This window comes from Oncorhynchus keta, chromosome 3 (genome assembly GCF_023373465.1).
Source record: "Oncorhynchus keta strain PuntledgeMale-10-30-2019 chromosome 3, Oket_V2, whole genome shotgun sequence".
Lineage (NCBI taxonomy): Eukaryota > Metazoa > Chordata > Actinopteri > Salmoniformes > Salmonidae > Oncorhynchus > Oncorhynchus keta.
Genome location: NC_068423.1, coordinates 27,393,222 through 27,406,623, shown reverse-complemented (window position 1 = coordinate 27,406,623; position 13,402 = coordinate 27,393,222). Strand labels below are relative to the sequence as shown.

Sequence of the window (13,402 nt, the reverse complement as noted above, 5' to 3'; positions counted from 1 at the left end):
ACTACTAGATGTACTAGATGTACTAGAAGTACAATATACTACTAGATGTACTAGATGTACTAGAAGTACAATATACTACTAGATGTACTAGATGTACTAGAAGTACAATATACTACTAGATGTACTAGATGTACTAGAAGTACAATATACTACTAGATGTACTAGATGTACTAGATATACTAGATGTACTAGAAGTACAATATACTACTAGATGTACTAGAAGTACAAGATACTACTAGATGTACTAGAAGTACAAGATACTACTAGATGTACTAGAAGTACAAGATACTACTAGATGTACTAGAAGTACAAGATACTACTAGATGTACTAGATGTACTAGAAGTACAATATACTACTAGATGTACTAGAAGTACAATATACTACTAGATGTACTAGATATACTAGATATACTAGATGTACTAGAAGTACAATATACTACTAGATGTACTAGATGTACTAGATATACTAGATGTACTAGAAGTACAATATACTACTAGATGTACTAGATGTACTAGATATACTAGATGTACTAGAAGTACAATATAATACTAGATGTACTAGAAGTACAATATACTACTAGATGTACTAGATGTACTAGAAGTACAAGATACTACTAGATATACTAGATGTACTAGAAGTACAATATACTACTAGATGTACTAGATGTACTAGAAGTACAAGATACTACTAGATGTACTAGATGTACTAGATGTACTAGAAGTACAAGATACTACTAGATGTATTAGATGTACTATAAGTACAAGATACTACTAGATGTACTAGATGTACTAGAAGTACAAGATACTACTAGATGTACTAGATGTACTAGAAGTACAAGATACTACTAGATGTACTAGATGTACTAGAAGTACAAGATACTACTAGATGTACTAGATGTACTAGAAGTACAAGATACTACTAGATGTACTAGATGTACTAGAAGTACAAGATACTACTAGATGTACTAGATGTACTAGAAGTACAAGATACTACTAGATGTACTAGATGTACTAGAAGTACAAGATACTACTAGATGTACTAGATGTACTAGAAGTACAAGATACTACTAGATGTACTAGATGTACTAGAAGTACAAGATACTACTAGATGTACTAGATGTACTAGAAGTACAAGATACTACTAGATGTACTAGATGTACAAGATACTACTAGATGTACTCAATGTTATTTACTATTACGGCCAGGGGCAGTGCTGTGATTAAATAAATGTTGAATCATTGGTCCAAAGTCATCCATCACTGATTAAAGGGGCGCTTCTCTAAGTATTAATCTCACACTGAGTCCATTACAATGCCCTAAAGGACACACACACACACCACTCTGTAGGCTATGAAGTAATTACTGTATTACTATCGCCTCTGTTGTAATGTTATTGTTTTATGTGTGATGATAATGTGCTTTGTACTAAATGTACTAAAGCACTTAAAACTGCCGGGCAATCCTCCTCACTTACTACGATGAGGAACCATTAGTAAAGCGTCTAGGTGTAGCAGGTAAGGCGGAGTCAGGTAAGGCGGAGTCAGGAAAGGCGGAGTCAGGAAAGGCGGAGTCGGGTAAGGCGGAGTCGGGTAAGGCAGAGTCGGGTAAGGCGGAGTCGGGTAAGGCGGAGTCAGGTAAGGCGGAGCCAGGTAAGGCGGAGTCGGGTAAGGCGGAGTCGGGTAAGGCAGAGTCGGGTAAGGCAGAGTCGGGTAAGGCGGAGTCGGGTAAGGCGGAGTCAGGTAAGGCGGAGTCAGGAAAGGCGGAGTCAGGTAAGGCGGAGTCTGGTAAGGCGGAGTCAGGTAAGGCGGAGTCAGGTAAGGCGGACTCGGGTAAGGCAGAGTCGGGTAAGGCGGAGTCGGGTAAGGCGGAGCCGGGTAAGGCGGAGCCAGGTAAGGCGGAGTCGGGTAAGGCGGAGCCGGGTAAGGCGGAGCCAGGTAAGGCGGAGTCAGGTGAGGCGGAGTCAGGTATGGCGGAGTCGGGTAAGGCGGAGTCGGGTAAGGCGGAGCCAGGTAAGGCGGAGTCGGGTAAGGCGGAGTCGGGTAAGGCGGAGTCAGGTAAGGCGGAGTCAGGTAAGGCGGAGTCGGGTAAGGCGGAGTCGGGTAAGGCGGAGTCAGGTAAGGCGGAGTCAGGTAAGGCGGAGTCGGGTAAGGCGGAGTCAGGTAAGGCGGAGTCAGGTAAGGCGGAGTCAGGTAAGGCGGAGTCAGGCGCAGGACACAGAGATGAGTTATTCACTTTACTCAAAACAACAAATATTCCAAGAAGGAAAATAATCAAACTCACAAAACAGACGAACTTACAATGAACAAACACGAACAAAACCACGGGGGAACCAAAGGGTTAAATAAGAAACATATAATTATGGGAATGGAAACCAGGTGTGTACAATGAAGACAAAACAAATGGAAAATGAAAAGTAGATCGGTGGCAACTAGACAACCGAACAAGGAGAGGGACCAACTTCGGCGGAAGTCGTGACAACGTTTTTTTGTCTGCAACATTCTAACAATCTAAAAAATACACTTCAAGCAGAGCCTCCGGGAAGTATTCAGACCCCTTTGACTTTTTCCACATTTTGTTACGTTACAGCCTTATTCTAAAAACGTATTTCAAAAATAAATTCTCATCAATCTACACACAATACCCCATAATGACAAAGCAAAAACAGGTTTAAAGAAATGTTTGCTAATTTATATAGAAACAAAGAAAATTTAAATAATACATTTACATAACTATTCAGAACCAAACTACTCAGTAGTTTGTTGAAGAACCTTTGGCAGTGATTACAGCCTCGAGTCTTCTTAGGTATGACTCTACAAGCTTGGAGCACCTGTATTTGGGGAGCTTCTCCCATTCTTCTCTGCAGATCCTCTCAAACTCTGTCAGGTTTGATGGGGAGTGTCGCTGCACAGCTATTTTCAGGTCTCTCCAGAGATGTTCGTATGAGTTCAAGTCCCGGCTCTGGTGGGGCCACTCAAGGACATTCAGAGACTTGTCCTGAAGCCACTCCTGTGTTGTTTTGGCTGTGTGCTTAGGGTCATTGTCCTGTTAGAAGGTGAACCTTCGTTCCAGTCTGAGGTCCTGAGAGCTCTGGAGCAGGTTTTCATCAAGGATACTTTGCTCCATTGATTTTTGCCTCGATCCTGACTAGTCTCCCAGTCCCTGCCACTGAAAAACATCCCCACAGCATGATGCTGCCACCACCATGCTTCACCGTAGGGATGGTGCCATTTTTTTTTTTTTTTTTTTTTAACCTTTATTTAACCAGGCAAGTCAGTTAAGAACATATTCTTATTTTCAATGACGGCCTGGGAACAGTGGGTTAACTGCGTGTTCAGGGGCAGAACGACAGATTTGTACCTTGTCAGCTCGGGGGTTTGAACTCACAACCTTCCGGTTACTAGTCCAACGCTCTAACCACTAGGCTACGCTGCCGCCATGTTTCCTCCAGTCGTGACACTTGGCATTCAGACCAAAGAGTTCAATCTTAGTTTATTAATCAGTCCAAAGAATCTTGTTTCTCATGGTCTGAGAGTCCATTAGGTGCCTTTTGACAAACTCCAAGCAGGCTGTCATGTGCCTTTTACTGAGGAATGGCTTCCGTCTGGCCACTCTACCATAAAGGCCTGATTGGTGGAGTTCTGTAGAGATGGTTGTCCTTCTGGATGGCTTTCCCACCTCCACAGAGGAACTCTGGAGCTCTGTCAGAGTGACCATCGGGTTCTTGGTCACCTCCCTGACCAAGGTCCTTCTCCCCCGATTGCTCACTTTGGCCGGATGGCCAGCTCTAGGACGAGTCTTGGTGGTTCCAAACTTCTTCCATTTCAGAATGATGGAGGCCACTGTGTTCTTGGGGATCGTCAATGTTGCAGACATTTTTTGGTACCTTTCCCCAGATCTGTGGCTCGACACCATCCTGTCTCTGAGCTCGACGGACAATTCCTTCAACCTCATGGCTTTGGTTTTTACTCTGACATGAACAGTCAACTATGGGACCTTATATAGACAGGTGTGTGCCTTTCCAAATCCAATCCATTTAATTTACCACAGGTGAACTCCAATCAAGTTGTAGAAACATCTCAAGTATGAAAACAGGATGCACCTGAGCTCAATTTTGCGTCTCATAGCAAAAGGTCTGAATACTTGTGTAAATAAGGTGTTTTATTTTATTTATTTTTTATTAAATTGCAAAAAATTCTAAAAACCTTTTTTCACTTTGTCATTATTGGGTTTTGTGTGTAGATTGATGATGAAAAAAGTATGTTTTATCCATTTTTAGAATAAGTAACGTAACAAAATGTGGAAAAAGGGAAGGGGTCTGAATACTTTCTGAATGCACATTATTGGATGTGTGGGGTGCAGAGATGAAAAAATAAAATGTAAAATGCTAAACAAATCTTTACTCCTGTAATGTCCTGACCTTAGTTCCTTTGTTATGTTTCTTGTTTAGGTTGGTCAGGGCGTGAGTTGGGGTGGGCATTCTAGGTGTTGTTCTAGTTTTGGTTTTCTACGTGTTTGGCCTGGTGTGGTTCTCAATCAGAGGCAGCTGTCAATCGTCGTCTCTGATTGAGAACCATATTTAGGTAGCCTGTTTTTCCCACTTGATTTCTGGGTAGTTGTTTTCAGTTTTGTGTGTTGGCACCTTACAGGATTGTTTTGTTCACTCTTGTTTTGTTATTCAGTGTTCAGTTGATTTATTAAATATTAACATGGACACATACCACGCTGCGCATTGGTCCGATCTTGACTACTCTTCTTCAGATGACGAGGAGAACCGTTAAAACTCCTGATCTTATTTATAACAAAGGTGTTGAATTCTTAATGATTCAAGACATTTTACCTTTAAATATATTATGAATTTCTCCCCACAAAATGTGGGAAATTTCAAGTGGTGTGAATACCTGATGAAGACACTGTACTACACTGTACTATACTGTACTACAATGTACTACACTGTACTATACTGTACTATACTGTACTACACTGTACTATACTGTACTACACTGTACTACACTGTACTACACTCTACTACACTGTACTATACTGTACTACACTGTACTACACTGTACTACACTCTACTACACTGTACTACACTCTACTACACTGTACTACACTGTGCTACACTCTACTTAACTCTACACTACTACACTGTACTACAATGTATTACACTCTACTACACTCTACTACACTCTACTACACTGTACTACACTGTACTACACTGTGCTACACTCTACTGCACTCTACTCTACTACACTGTACTACACTGTACTACACTCTACTAAACTGTATTACACTCTACTACACTCTACTACACTCTACTACACTCTACTACACTGTACTACACTCTACTACACTCTACTACACTCTACTACACTCTACTACACTCTACTACACTGTACTACACTCTACTACACTCTACTACACTCTACTACACTCTACTACACTGTACTACACTCTACTACACTCTACTACACTCTACTACACTCTACTACACTCTACTACACTCTACTACACTCTACTACACTCTACTACACTCTACTACACTCTACTACACTCTACTACACTCTACTACACTCTACTACACTCTACTACACTCTACTACACTCTACTGTACTACACTCTACTACACTCTACTACACTCTACTACACTCTACTACACTCTACTACACTCTACTACACTCTACTACACTCTACTACACTCTACTACACTCTACTACACTCTACTACACTCTACTACACTCTACTACACTCTACTACACTCTACTACACTCTACTACACTCTACTACACTCTACTACACTGTACTACACTCTACTACACTGTACTACACTCTACTACACTGTACTACACTGTACTACACTCTACTAAACTGTATTACACTCTACTACACTCTACTACACTCTACTACACTCTACTACACTCTACTATACTGTATGCATGTACTTATTTTTACAATAACCGATTGCAGAACAGAACATAAGATCAGGAGAATTTTTTCTCAGGGATGGAATTCATATAGTTTTATGGCACAGTCCAATAAGCTGCAGAGCATTTGTTGAATATGAAAGCACGTCGACTAAACCTGTCTTAGGGGCGGGTGGTTAGAGTGTAGGGACGGCAGGTAGCCTAGTGGTTAGAGTGTAGGGAGGGGCAGGTAGCCTAGTGGTTAGAGTGTAGGGAGGGGCAGGTAGCCTAGTGGTTAGAGTGTAGGGTCGGCAGGTAGCCTAGTGGTTAGAGTGTAGGGACGGCAGGTAGCCTAGTGGTTAGAGTGTAGGAACGGCAGGTAGCCTAGTGGTTAGAGTGTAGGGACGGCAGGTAGCCTAGTGGTTAGAGCGTAGGGACGGCAGGTAGCCTAGTGGTTATAGTGTAGGGACGGCAGGTAGTCTAGTGGTTAGAGTGTAGGGTCGGCAGGTAGCCCAGTGGTTAGAGTGTAGGGACGGCAGGTAGTCTAGTGGTTATAGTGTAGGGACGGCAGGTAGCCTAGTGGTTAGAGCGTAGGGACGGCAGATAGCCTAGTGGTTAGAGTGTAGGGACGGCAGGTAGCCTAGTGGTTAGAGCGTAGGGACGGCAGGTAGCCTAGTGGTTAGAGTGTAGGGTCGGCAGGTAGCCCAGTGGTTAGAGTGTAGGGACGGCAGGTAGTCTAGTGGTTATAGTGTGGGGACGGCAGGTAGCCTAGTGGTTAGAGCGTAGGGACGGCAGATAGCCTAGTGGTTAGAGCGTAGGGACGGCAGATAGCCTAGTGGTTAGAGTGTAGGGACGGCAGGTAGCCTAGTGGTTAGAGTGTAGGGGCGCCAGGTAGCCTAGTGGTTAGAGTGTAGGGACGGCAGGTAGTCTAGTGGTTATAGTGTAGGGACGGCAGGTAGCCTAGTGGTTAGAGCGTAGGGACGGCAGGTAGCCTAGTGGTTAGAGTGTAGGGGCGCCAGGTAGCCTAGTGGTTAGAGTGTAGGGACGGCAGGTAGCCTAGTGGTTAGAGTGTAGGGACGGCAGGTAGACTAGTGGTTAGAGTGTAGGGGCGGCAGGTAGCCTAGTGGTTAGAGTGTAGGGGCGGCAGGTAGCCTAGTGGTTAGAGTGTAGGGGCGGCAGGTAGCCTAGTGGTTAGAGTGTAGGGACGGCAGGTAGACTAGTGGTTAGAGTGTAGGGGCGGCAGGTGGTCTAGTGGTTATAGTGTAGGGACGGCAGGTAGCCTAGTGGTTAGAGTGTAGGGACGGCAGGTAGTCTAGTGGTTAGAGTGTAGGGACGGCAGGTAGCCTAGTGGTTAGAGCGTAGGGGCGGCAGGTAGCCTAGTGGTTAGAGTGTAGGGGCGGCAGGTAGTCTAGTGGTTATAGTGTAGGGACGGCAGGTAGCCTAGTGGTTAGAGTGTAGGGACGGCAGGTAGTCTAGTGGTTATAGTGTAGGGACGGCAGGTAGCCTAGTGGTTAGAGTGTAGGGACGGCAGGTAGCCTAGTGGTTAGAGTGTAGGGTCGGCAGGTAGCCTAGTGGTTAGAGTGTAGGGACGGCAGGTAGCCTAGTGGTTAGAGTGGAGGAACGGCAGGTAGCCTAGTGGTTAGAGTGTAGGGACGGCAGGTAGCCTAGTGGTTAGAGCGTAGGGACGGCAGGTAGCCTAGTGGTTATAGTGTAGGGACGGCAGGTAGCCTAGTGGTTAGAGTGTAGGGTCGGCAGGTAGCCCAGTGGTTAGAGTGTAGGGACGGCAGGTAGTCTAGTGGTTATAGTGTAGGGACGGCAGGTAGCCTAGTGGTTAGAGCGTAGGGACGGCAGGTAGCCTAGTGGTTAGAGTGTAGGGACGGCAGGTAGCCTAGTGGTTAGAGCGTAGGGACGGCAGGTAGCCTAGTGGTTAGAGTGTAGGGTCGGCAGGTAGCCCAGTGGTTAGAGTGTAGGGACGGCAGGTAGCCTAGTGGTTATAGTGTGGGGACGGCAGGTAGCCTAGTGGTTAGAGCGTAGGGACGGCAGATAGCCTAGTGGTTAGAGCGTAGGGACGGCAGATAGCCTAGTGGTTAGAGTGTAGGGACGGCAGGTAGCCTAGTGGTTAGAGTGTAGGGCGCCAGGTAGCCTAGTGGTTAGAGTGTAGGGACGGCAGGTAGTCTAGTGGTTATAGTGTAGGGACGGCAGGTAGCCTAGTGGTTAGAGCGTAGGGACGGCAGGTAGCCTAGTGGTTAGAGTGTAGGGGCGCCAGGTAGCCTAGTGGTTAGAGTGTAGGGACGGCAGGTAGCCTAGTGGTTAGAGTGTAGGGACGGCAGGTAGACTAGTGGTTAGAGTGTAGGGACGGCAGGTAGCCTAGTGGTTAGAGTGTAGGGACGGCAGGTAGTCTAGTGGTTAGAGTGTAGGCACGGCAGGTAGCCTAGTGGTTAGAGCGTAGGGACGGCAGGTAGCCTAGTGGTTAGAGTGTAGGGGCGGCAGGTGGTCTAGTGGTTATAGTGTAGGGACGGCAGGTAGCCTAGTGGTTAGAGTGTAGGGACGGCAGGTAGTCTAGTGGTTAGAGTGTAGGGACGGCAGGTAGCCTAGTGGTTAGAGCGTAGGGGCGGCAGGTAGCCTAGTGGTTAGAGTGTAGGGGCGGCAGGTAGTCTAGTGGTTATAGTGTAGGGACGGCAGGTAGCCTAGTGGTTAGAGTGTAGGGACGGCAGGTAGTCTAGTGGTTATAGTGTAGGGACGGCAGGTAGTCTAGTGGTTAGAGTGTAGGGACGGCAGGTAGCCTAGTGGTTAGAGTGTAGGGGCGGCAGGTAGCCTAGTGGTTAGAGTGTAGGGACGGCAGGTAGCCTAGTGGTTAGAGTGTAGGGGCGGCAGGTAGCCTAGTGGTTAGAGTGTAGGGACGGCAGGTAGCCTAGTGGTTAGAGTGTAGGGGCGGCAGGTAGCCTAGTGGTTAGAGTGTAGGGGCGGCAGGTAGCCTAGTGGTTAGAGTGTAGGGGCGGCAGGTAGCCTAGTGGTTAGAGTGTAGGGGCGGCAGGTAACCTAGTGGTTAGAGTGTAGGGGCGCCAGGTAGCCTAGTGGTTAGAGTGTTGGGACGGCAGGTAGCCTAGTGGTTAGAGTGTAGGGGCGGCAGGTAGCCTAGTGGTTAGAGTGTAGGGACGGCAGGTAGCCTAGTGGTTAGAGTGTAGGGACGGCAGGTAGCCTAGTGGTTAGAGTGTAGGGACGGCAGGTAGCCTAGTGGTTAGAGTGTAGGGGCGGCAGGTAGCCTAGTGGTTAGAGTGTAGGGACGGCAGGTAGCCTAGTGGTTAGAGTGTAGGGACGGCAGGTAGCCTAGTGGTTAGAGTGTAGGGACGGCAGGTAGCCTAGTGGTTAGAGCGTAGGGGCGGCAGGTAGCCTAGTGGTTAGAGTGTAGGGATGGTAGGTAGCCTAGTGGTTAGAGCGTAGGGGCGGCAGGTAGCCTAGTGGTTAGAGCGTAGGGGCGGCAGGTAGCCTAGTGGTTAGAGCGTAGGGGCGGCAGGTAGCCTAGTGGTTAGAGTGTAGGGGCGGCAGGTAGTCTAGTGGTTAGAGCGTAGGGATGGTAGGTAGCCTAGTGGTTAGAGTGTAGGGGCGGCAGGTAGCCTAGTGGTTAGAGCGTAGGGACGGCAGGCAGCCTAGTGGTTAGAGTGTAGGGACGGCAGGTAGCCTAGTGGTTAGAGTGTAGGGACGGCAGGTAGCCTAGTGGTTAGAGCGTAGGGGCGGCAGGTAGCCTAGTGGTTAGAGTGTAGGGACGGCAGGTAGCCTAGTGGTTAGAGTGTAGGGACGGCAGGTAGCCTAGTGGTTAGAGCGTAGGGGCGGCACGTAGCCTAGTGGTTAGAGCGTAGGGACGGCAGGCAGCCTTGTGGTTAGAGCGTAGGGGCGGCAGGTAGCCTAGTGGTTAGAGTGTAGGGGCGGCAGGTAGCCTAGTGGTTAGAGCGTAGGGGCGGCAGGTAGCCTAGTGGTTAGAGCGTAGGGGCGGCAGGTAGCCTAGTGGTTAGAGCGTAGGGGCGGCAGGTAGCCTAGTGGTTAGAGTGTAGGGACGGCAGGTAGCCTAGTGGTTAGAGTGTAGGGGCGGCAGGTAGCCTAGTGGTTAGAGTGTAGGGGCGGCAGGTAGCCTAGTGGTTAGAGTGTAGGGGCGGCAGGTAGCCTAGTAGTTAGAGCGTAGGGACGGCAGGCAGCCTAGTGGTTAGAGTGTAGGGACGGCAGGTAGCCTAGTGGTTAGAGTGTAGGGACGGCAGGTAGCCTAGTGGTTAGAGCGTAGGGGCGGCAGGTAGCCTAGTGGTTAGAGCGTAGGGGCGGCAGGTAGCCTAGTGGTTAGAGCGTAGGGGCGGCAGGTAGCCTAGTGGTTAGAGCGTAGGGGCGGCAGGTAGCCTAGTGGTTAGAGTGTAGGGACGGCAGGTAGCCTAGTGGTTAGAGTGTAGGGGCGGCAGGTAGCCTAGTGGTTAGAGCGTGGGGGCGGCAGGTAGCCTAGTGGTTAGAGTGTAGGGGCGGCAGGTAGCCTAGTAGTTAGAGCGTAGGGACGGCAGGCAGCCTAGTGGTTAGAGTGTAGGGACGGCAGGTAGCCTAGTGGTTAGAGTGTAGGGACGGCAGGTAGCCTAGTGGTTAGAGCGTAGGGGCGGCAGGTAGCCTAGTGGTTAGAGTGTAGGGACGGCAGGTAGCCTGGTGATCAGAGCGTTGGGCCAGTAACTGAAAGGTTGCTGGATCCAATCCCCGAGCTACAAAGTAGAAATCTGTTGTTCTGATCCCTGAACAAGCAGTTAACCCCACTGTTCCCGCTAGGCCATCATTGTAAAGTAAGAATTTGTTCTTAGCTGACTTGCCTATTTACATTTTTAATTTTAATTACTAAATGTAATTAAATCGGTCTCTTATTCAACTAAATCTTCCTCAACTATAAGTTACTCAACTAAATCTGTCTCCTACTCAACTAAACCTGGGTATGTACTGTAGAGTAAATCCCTTCAAAATCAGCCATAATCTATTTTCCTAATCCATTTCTCTGTGAAGACTTTACAAAGTAAGAAGATTTGACAAAGAACCAGCAGGTAGCTAGAATCTGGCCTGTGTCTCCAGGACAGTATTGAATCATTTCCCCAAACCAGACAGCCACAAGCTGAGAACCCTATTGGATAGCAGAGATTACCCAGGAGAAATGGCAGGAGAAAAAAGAGCAGGATTTAGTTCCATGGTTACAGTCGGTGTGACAACAGGAGAGCTGTCTAAACCCTGTTCTCAACGTCGCTTTCATTTCTGACAGACGGACACACACACACACACACACGCACACACACACACAGACACACAGACACACAGACACACACACACACACACACACACACGGTGTTGTTCTGAACATCTTTCATTTGAGCTGCAAAGCATCCTGGGACAGGAACCTAGCGGTATTAATCAAAATGTCTGCCCCAGGGGGTTCTGGGGGATTAGAACAGGCCTATTTCCACAGTGACGACGGAAATGAATTAAGTCATTATGGGTATCATTATGGGATGGAGGGAGGGGATAAAATATTCCTGATTTCTGATTGGGCTGTTTGTGATTGTGTAATCTCATTTCAGCCACACTCTCTCCTGGTATCAATGCCTGGACCTCAACTGGATCTCACAGTCTCACGTCACAATTAGACGTTAATCCATGTTTCTCAAACGTAATTTTTCAAAATTGTTACAAAAGTTACATTTTCAAGGTGTTTTTAAGGTTCAGTTTAGGCATCAAATCAAAATCAAATGTAAATCCCTTCGTACATCAGCTGATGTCACAAAGTGCTGGACAGAAACCCAGCCTAAAACCCCAAACAGCAAGCAATGCAGGTGTAGAAGCACGGTGGCTAGGAAAAACTCCCCAGAAACTCCCTCTGAATGGTTAAGGTTCAAACAAGAATAACTTTCTATCGTTGGATTCAAACATGCAACTTTTGGTACCAGAGGCAGATGCTAACCCTGAGCCACCGTCAACAACGCAAAACTGAGATCAATTTGAAGGTAACAGCGCTCACCGTTGCCTCCTAGTGGTCGGTTTCCACATCATCTCCCGACGTCCTCAGACGATGAATACTGACTTGAATGGCGGGTGACCTGGTGGAGGACACATGGACATGTGTGTCATTTGTTTCACACACACACACACACACACACACACACACACACACACACACACACACACACACACACACACACACACACACACACACACACACACACACACACACACACACACACACACACAATGCCTAAATATCCTTCGTCATTAGAACCATCAAATCATATCATTATGCCCATTCAAATCAGGTAATCAGCGTGGATTAATCACCATGGTAATAAAGATTGAGCCGCAGATTACGCCTCTTTATCTAATCCCTATAATTGTATTTGTATAAAAATGTGATTAATATGGCCCCAATGCAATTAATAATGAGATGATTGAACACAGGAGAGGAGGTACACAGAGGAGTAATGGTTAAGTGTTTGTAGAGAGAGAAGAGCTATTGGGATGTATTGTCTCTGTTATAGAGGGAGTGTTCTTTAGTTTTCCTCTGTTCTCTTTCAGTTCTCTCTCTGTTATTGATGGAATAACAAGGTCTGGGAGTGTGAGTGTGTGTGTGTGTGTGTGTGTGTGTGTGTGTGTGTGTGTGTGTGTGTGTGTGTGTGTGTAGTGTGTGTGTGAGTGTGTGTGTGTGTGTGAGTGTGAGTGTGTGTGTGTGTGTGTGTGTGTGTGTGTGTGTGTGTGTGTGTGTGTGTGTGTGTGTGTGTGTGTGTGTGTGTGTGTGTGTGTGTGTGTGTGTGTGTGTGTGTGTGTGTGTGTATATATATATATATATATGGAATGGACTGAGCTCTCTCTTCTGTCCTGCTACCAAACAAAGGATCAATAGCCACAGGATATACACCACATGAAAAGACTTACACACACACACACACACACACACACACACACACACACACACACACACACACACACACACACACACACACACACACACACACACACACACACACACACACACACACACACACACACACACACACACACACACACACACACACACACACACACGTCACTGAAACATAACCCATAGACTCCGATGTATCCAGCATTCATCTGAACACATGCAGTATGTGCATGTACAATACGGAGAGGCTGTGGTTCCGGGACGTTCTGGAAACCTGATGTGGTGGGGCTAAACATCCAGAGATGTCTGAGCATGTGCAGTTTTTTTTTGTTTACGTAGTCGCTGTCCACTCCGCTGTCCACTCTGCTGTCCACTCTGCTGTCCACTCTGCTGTCCACTCCGCTGTCCACTCTGCTGTCCACTCTGCTGTCCACTCTGCTGTCCACTCCGCTGTCCACTCTGCTGTCCACTCTGCTGTCCACTCCGCTGTCCACTCTGCTGTCCACTCTGCTGTCCACTCCGCTGTCCACTCCGCTGTCCACTCTGCTGTCCACTCTGCTGTCCACTCCGCTGTCCACTCTGCTGT

At 47.4% G+C, this 13,402-nt stretch overlaps 2 long non-coding RNA genes across 2 annotated transcripts; both read left to right on the top strand.

Annotated features, from left to right (window-relative positions):
* Positions 1–8,379: 8,379 nt before the first annotated feature.
* On the top strand, positions 8,380–8,861 carry LOC127915268 (uncharacterized). Its single transcript, XR_008090833.1, has 2 exons — positions 8,380–8,486; positions 8,647–8,861. It is a non-coding gene; the product is annotated as an uncharacterized LOC127915268 (long non-coding RNA).
* A 476-nt stretch (positions 8,862–9,337) lies between these two features.
* On the top strand, positions 9,338–10,013 carry LOC127915269 (uncharacterized). The gene is made up of 2 exons (XR_008090834.1): positions 9,338–9,414; positions 9,831–10,013. It is a non-coding gene; the product is annotated as an uncharacterized LOC127915269 (long non-coding RNA).
* The last annotated feature ends 3,389 nt before the right edge of the window (positions 10,014–13,402 follow it).